Below are 7,945 nucleotides of genomic sequence, written 5' to 3' on the forward strand. Positions count from 1 at the left end.
CACATAAATATCTCATTTGTCCTTTCCTCTTTTACCTTGTGCACTATAACAAAAAATCTTGTCAACTAATTTACCTGATTTATCATTGTGGCTTTTAGTCTTTCTTACGTCAAATCCAACTTATTTAGCATATTTCAAAATCAAGAGGCATCCTCTTTTGTCTTAAATTTCATACCCATTTTTGGCATCAATTCTTCTATCATAAATAGGTGAGAACTCTTCGTATATTTTTCATTGTTCAAATCTTTAAAATCAATCAAACAATGCAAAAAAATCCAATCAACAATGCAGATATTCAATCGAACTATGCAAAATTTGAGCTATATAAAGTTCAATATAATCCCAATATGATTCTTATTACCTTTATCACCCCCAAGTGTCTTCATTTGCTTCAAAATCCCAACAGTCTTCATTTGCTTCAAAATTCAACCAACGACAACTCGCAAATTCATCCACCATGATTATTACTTTGATCCTAAAAAAAACAACCAAGAAATGTGAATTCCCAATTGCAGAAAATAACAAAAAACCCAACAAACTCATATAAAAAATATTGCATTTTGAAAACCTAAATCCATAACCATTTCCCTTCAAAGTTTTGTCGTATAGTAGGCAAACCACACACCCACACAACAATGCAACATTCGACAACATTAATTTCATTGTCGTTGGGTGAAATTAGCCTTTAGGACACCTTTGAGATTCTGGAGCTAGAGTCAACGAAGCAAGAGTTGTTGGAGTTGACGAAGGGAGGGGATGAGAAGTCGATGGGAGGACATCCAAATTAGGAGGAAAGCTGATGGAGCGTTGAAGTTGTTCTGGGAGGAAGGAAAGCATTATTAAATTTCATCCAAAATAAGGAGAGGTTTTATTTTTTTTTCAATTGTCGTTTAACTAGTCGGATAAGGGGACAGAGAGATATTGGGATAGAAAATCCGAACTCCTATAAAAAATCCTTTAAATAACTACTTTATGTGTCTCACACATTATATTTTACCTTATATATAAATAAAATTTAAATTCATAAATTATCATAAAAATATTAAAAATTAAAAAAAGTTACATTATTTGAAATAAAAGACCTAAATAAAAATTTTGTTGATTTTTTAATTTAAATTTAAAATTTTATTTTAATAAAAAAACAAAAAATAAAAAAAATGAAAATCATGAAGCTCCCTTCCACTCCCTCCCTTATGCCACGTCCACGTTGGGAACACTAGGAGGTTTTTTCCTCCGCCACTGCCGCATCAAGATTTTTATTTTTATTTTTATTTTTAACATCAGCTCCTATTATGAATGCTCTAAGAGTATCCATAATGATTGGAGCTTTCTTAGAGTTCCTTTGTTGTCATATACACATTATATTAAAAAAAAATTTATATATTTTTTTCACTATCAAAAATCCTCTCAACATTTTCTTCACGGATCTCACATATCAAAAGTATTTTATTAGTCATTGTTTGTTTTTTTTAACAAATATTAAAAAAATATTTTAATATAAAAAAAGCTGAAGAAGCGACTCCGACTTTCAATTAAATGAAAAAACTCCCTCCCACTATAGGAGAGTGCTTTTTTTGACATTGTTAGCTCCCATTGCGATGTCCTAAGGGATCTCCAATGGGAAAACCTCAAAAGTAAGGTTTTTTATATTTTCAAGGTGCCACGTCATTGCCACATCAAAAAGTAAAAAATCTTACTTTTCTCTCCACTATAAAAAGATTTCCCTACAATTTTTATGGGTCCCACACTAAACAATTCATATATCTTTAAAAATAACCTCAATTATTTGTTAATAAATCACTCTTATATCATCTAATTTGTTAAAAAATAATATTAAAAATTTATGAGTTAAAAAAAAAGAAATACAACATTAAACAATAAATTATTACAAATAATTTATAAAAAATAATCTTTTACTGATCACACTCGTAGCGTGCCCAAATATGCTCAACCAAGTTGGCTCGAAGTTGATAATATACTTGATTATCACATAGCTCACAATTTCTTCGAAGGTATTCTTCAAACTCTTCAGTAGAGTCTTGAAATACCTGTGCTGGAGGATCTTCTTTATCATTCGATCAATTACTTACTGTATCTCACTCATAATCAATAATCATATTGTGCAAAATAATATACATATACATAATATCTTTTAAATTATTCTTATACCAAAATCATCTTGGACCTTTGATCATTGCCCAACGAAATTAGAGCACTCTAAATGCTTGCTTGACGTCCTTTCTTGTAGCTTCTTGTCTTTGTTTGAACATTTTTCTCTTAGAATCTTGGGAGCACAGAAAACTCTTAACGAAAGTAGCTCATTCTGGTTAAATCCCATTAGTTAAGTAATACCCTTTCGTATATTGTGTGTCATTTACTGTAAAATTAATCTCTGGTGCATTTCCTTATAGAACTTCGTTGAATAAAGGTGATTCGTTAAGCACGTTAATATTGTTAGAGTGTATACTAAAAGTCTAGCTTTTGGTATAAACATTTATCTAGAAATAAGAATCACATTGGTCAAATGTCTACATTTATGATAAATGTAGTTGTTCAGTTAATTTATATTGTAGATAACATGGTGTGTGGTGTCACACACAGAGGATCATGTTATCAGTACCTTATAAATTATAAACAGTAGCTCACGACCATAATGGAAAGGAACAAACCATTGGAAGGTCGTAATGTAATTAGGTATTAGTTTATCTTAACTATATAATTACACTAGTACACTTAGAGTGTATTGAGTAGGACCATTAGAGGTCGTTTCTTTTATACTGACTTTATAAAGAAACAAAGACCTCAGTTATTATGGAAGTGTGTGCTCTTAATCCTAATATAATAACAAGCACATATATTTGATATTTATTTCTTTAATTTATCAATGGGTGAGATTTAGTTCGATGAATCAATAAGCCCGATAAGTTGGGAAATGATATCACTTATAGTGTGTGTTGTTGATTATAGAAGGAAACTGTGTCCTAGTGATCTAGGTTGAGAATGTCCCCAAGAGGAGCTCATAAGGATTGTCATGTTAAACCCTGCAGGTGGACTTAGTCCGACATGACGATGAAGTTGAGTGGTACTACTCTTGGAGCTAGATATTAATTAAGTGAGTTGTCAGTAACTTACTTAATTAGTGGACATTTGTTATCTTAAACACAGGGAGACTAACACACTCATAATAAGAAGGAGCCCAAAATGTAATTTGGGATTGGTGCGGTAGTTCAATAATAGTTCTTTAGTGGAATGAATTATTATTGATGAAATTAAGTTGTGTGTTCGGGGCGAACACGGGATGCTTAATTTCATCGGGAGACCAAAACCAATTCCTCCTCTCGGTCCCTATCGTAGCCTCTTGTATATAGAGATTTATACCCACCACATACCCACCTTCTTACCCAACCTATAGGGACCGGCCAAGCCAAGCTTGAAGCTCAAGCTTAGGGTCGGCCAAGCCTGAAGGTTGAGCCTTAAGGTGACCGGCCAATTGCTTGGAGTCCAAGCTTAGGTGGCCTGCCACATCATATTAAAAAGGGATTTTTATTAAAATTATTTCTTATGTGGATATCATGGTTTTAAAAGAGAGTTTGAAATTTAAATCTTTCCTTTTATAGCTTTCTACAAAAGATTAAGAGAAGAGATTAATCTCTTTCCTTATTTGTAGTTTAAAAGGATAGTTTTAATTTTAAAAACTTTCCTTATTTGTAAATCATCTACATGTTTAAAAGAAAAATTTGAAATCTTTCCTTATTTGTTGATTAAAGGAGGATTTTAAATTTTAAGAAAACTTTCCTTTTTAACCATGTTCATGATTTAAAAGAAAGTTTAAAAATTAATAATTCTCTTTTATTAGTTTCTACAAAAGATTAAGAAAAGATTTGATATCTTTCCTTATTTGTAGATTAAGAGAGATTTTAATTTTTTAGAGATAACTTTCTTTTTATCCACATATTTAAAAGAAAGATTTTAATTTATTAAATTTCCTTTTTATTAACTACCATGAAGGGAAAAATTATTTGAGAAATTTTTATAAATTTCCAAAAGCAAATTAGGAAGTTTTAATTCTTGTGTGAATTAAAATTTCCTTGATTAAAGGGATTAAGGTGGCCGGCCATTACAAATAGAAAAGAAAAATTATTTTTAATTAAATAAATTTTCCTTTTTAATGGCAAAAGAATTAAGGAAGTTTTTTATTAAATTTTCCTTATTTGCCAAGACCAAGGATTATAAAAGAGGGGGTAGAGGAGGCTTCAATAAGAATGTCTCTATTATTCTTCTCCTCTCTTTTCCTCTTTGGTGGCCGACCCTAGCTTCTTTCTCTTCTCTTCTTCTTATGGCCGGCGGCAACCTCTCTTGGAGCTCTTGATGGTGGCCGGTTCTAGCTAGGAGAAGAAGGAGAGAAAGGTGGTTTTGTTTCTTGCATCCCTTGGAGCTTGGTGGTGGTGGCCGGACCTCTACTTCTCTTGGAGAATTGTGGTGGCCGAAACTTGCAAGGAAGAAGAAGGTGCTTGGTGGTTCTCATCTCGGAAGATCGTTGCCCACACAACGTCCGAGGTTAGAAGAGGAATACGGTAGAAGATCAAGAGGTCTTTTTAGAAGGTATAACTAGTAATTTTTCCTTTCCGCATCATGCTAGTTATTTATGGAAATAATACCAAATACAAGAGGCTTACGATTCTAGTATTTCGAATATGTTTTTCGAAGTTGTGTTCTTTTATTTTTCTTTTACTTGTGATTTGATTGTTCTTTTTGGTTGACCTAAAGTTATTTTAGGAAATTAAATATTAGCTTTCCATAAAAGGTTTTGTCTAGTCGGTGGTGGTTGTTCCCATATCCAAGAAGGCCATGTGCCTCGCCACGTCAGTACTGGGAACCAATTATGGAAATTAATATTTAATGGAATTAATAACTTAGGTGATTTGGATCAAACGTGTTAAGTTCCGCAGGAGATCCAAGTCTAAACCTTAAAGAACAAATAAATTAAGTTTTGGATCAAACGTGTTAAGTTCCGCAGGCGATCCAAAATTTAATTTAAAAGAACACATGGTAGCTAGGAAAAGGTTCAGACCTTTGTACAAAATTTTTGTACAGTGGAACCTCTAGGTTTTCCGAGTGGCAACCAACAAATATATCATTACGTGACCTTGTGATTCCAAAAAAAATGTGTCATATCCATAAATCTATAAATGCAACTGCTTGAAGCACAATTATTGGGACCCCATAATCACCTCGAGGAAATTGGCATTTCCAACCAATGGGGTCCCAATGCATACAATCAAGGCTACTCAACAAACCAGGGAAGCCATGTCTATGTTCATGCATTTTGAGCAAACGTTGGATGTCAAAAACATTAGGTCTTTTTAAGTATTATGACCCAAATACTTCAATCACACATTGACAGAAGTTAATCAAGCAATCTAGAGCAGTTGTTTCACACATGCGTAGATATTCATCACAAATGTCGACAGAGGATCCATACACCAATTGACGGATAGTGGCAGTGCATTTTTGAAGGAGTGACAAATCACATCTGTTGGTGCGGTTAGCACTAATGATCTAACTCGGATTTTGATGAATGACAAATCAGGTTAAGTTAGATTTGTCGTTATCTAACACTTTGATCGAGTGTACAGGTTAAGTCCAGACAGGTCGACAGGCTGACTGGATATCTGACACGAAGTCCAAGCGGGTCGACGGGCTGACCGGACGCTTGGCAAGAAGTCTAAGCGGGTCGACGGGCTGACCGAACGCTTGGCACGAAGTCCAAATGGGTCAAAGGGCTGACCATACATTTGGCACGAAGTCCAGCTAGGTCAACGGGCTGACCGGATAGCTGGCGAGAAGTCCAGACGGGTCGAAGGGCTGACCGGACGTCTGGCAGGTGAGTAAAGGTAAGTCACTGGAAGGGAGTGACTGTGAGGTCGCATTCCTGGGAAGGGAACATTAGGCGTCGATCCGGCTTAGATCCATTTCGGATATCTAAGTCGAGATCGTGACTAGATTCCGGTCTCGGAAAGACAGAATCTAAGTCATACTCTTGATATTGAATTTATAAAACTATGCTAACACTTTGTTTTGCAGGAAACATATTATATATTTGCTTCGGACTAACCTTGTCTTGCAGGAGAAGGAATTTTTGGAGAAAGGTGGTCCGGGCGCCCGAAACAGGTCCGGGCGCTCGGGAGGTAATTTTATCCTGATCGCGTCGTCACCACGTGGAGCTCGCTGGTTGGACCTCCCACGTCTCACCAGGGCACTCGGAAGGGATCCGAGGCGCCCCGAGCCTCATATAAAAGGAGGGTTAGAGGTGGAGCCAAAGAACAACTGACAAGAAGATCTTCTACTGCTTGCTCTGCTGCTCTGCGCTCCTGCGACGCTAACGAAGCTCCGACAATGCACTTTTTCCTTTTCAATTTATTCCTTTGTCGGTATTGCTTTTATTTTCATTAGCATTTTTTGTACTTAGTTTGTAATAATTTTTGAACTGCTAGTGATTGCCCATCGAAAGCACTCAACGAGTGCGGGCCTTGGAGTAAGAGTCGACACAGGCTCCGAACCAAGTAAAATTGGTCTGTGTTAGCATTGCTTACTTTTTCCGCTGCGCTTAACTTTTTTCGAAAGAATTTTCGTAATCGATATTCACCCCCCTCTATCGAAACATTACGATCCAACAAGTAGTGTCAGAGCAGGTACCGCTCTGATTTGGTGCAACCACTAATCAGACAAGGGGGTGATTTGTTTTTAAAATTTTTTTTCTATTTTCGGATTTTAATTTTTCGTAAAATTCCAAACTGGTATAATTATCTTTTTGGAAATCTCCTTCCGTCGTAATTACATCTAAATTGGTGCAACACCAATTTAGTTATTTTTATTTAATTCTTCCCGCACTACTAATCCAAGACCAAGTCTTGAAACCTCTCTATTTATTTTTTTTGTGCAGATTAAAAATGTCGTAGATCGAGGGCTTCAGCACAGTGCGACCTCCCCTTTTCAACGGGGATGATTTCCCATACTGGAAGAAGCGGATGGAAGTATATCTAAAGACAGACTTCGATCAATGGCTTAGCGTCACAAAAGCCTACAAAATACTAGTAGACAACTCCGAGAATCTACTGGATCCTGAAGAATGGACAACAGACTTAAAGAAGAAGGCATCAACGGAGAACAAGGCAATCAACACATTACAGTGTGGATTAACTAGAGAAGAACTGAACCGGGTTGGACCACATAAAAACGCTGAAGAGCTGTGGGACAAACTGATGGAGCTACACGAAGGAACGAGCGACGCTAAGGTAACAAAACGAGACATGCTTCTAAATAGAATATTTAACATAAAAATGCAGGAAGGAGAAACGACCAGCCAACTCCACGCAAGAATCAAAGATATTCTCAACGGACTCCACGCAATAGGACACCAAATAGAGAACCGGGACTTAATAAGGTATGCCTTAAACGCATTTCCACGCAACAGCTTGTGGGCATCTATCGTAGATGCCTACAAGATCTCTAAAAATTTATCAAAATTAAAACTATATGAACTTTTCTGTGAATTAGAACTACATGAACAAACTAACGCCGGGGTCAAGAAAGTTGTAGCTTTATTTACAGGTTCCTCAAAAGAAAAGAAGAACAAGTCTGAACTTGAAGACCAGAACTCTGAAGATGAAGAACACCTGGTGAACCTGGTAAGGAAGATGTTCACCAGGAGGAAAAGAAGCTTCAGCAAGAAGGACCTTTAAAAGATCAATTCTCCAACCGAATCGAGGAGTGTGACATGCTTCGGATGCAACAAGAAGGGCCACTACAAGAACGAGTGCCCGAGATTGAAAAACGACAAACCGAAGCTGACCAAAAAGTGTTGGTGCAACCTTAGGTCAAGGTTGACCTGGTTGACCCGACTCAAGTTGACTTGACTCGAGTTGTATTTTGATGTTTGACTTGG

The sequence above is a fragment of the Zingiber officinale genome, chromosome 4A (assembly GCF_018446385.1).
Source record: "Zingiber officinale cultivar Zhangliang chromosome 4A, Zo_v1.1, whole genome shotgun sequence".
Taxonomy (NCBI): domain Eukaryota; kingdom Viridiplantae; phylum Streptophyta; class Magnoliopsida; order Zingiberales; family Zingiberaceae; genus Zingiber; species Zingiber officinale.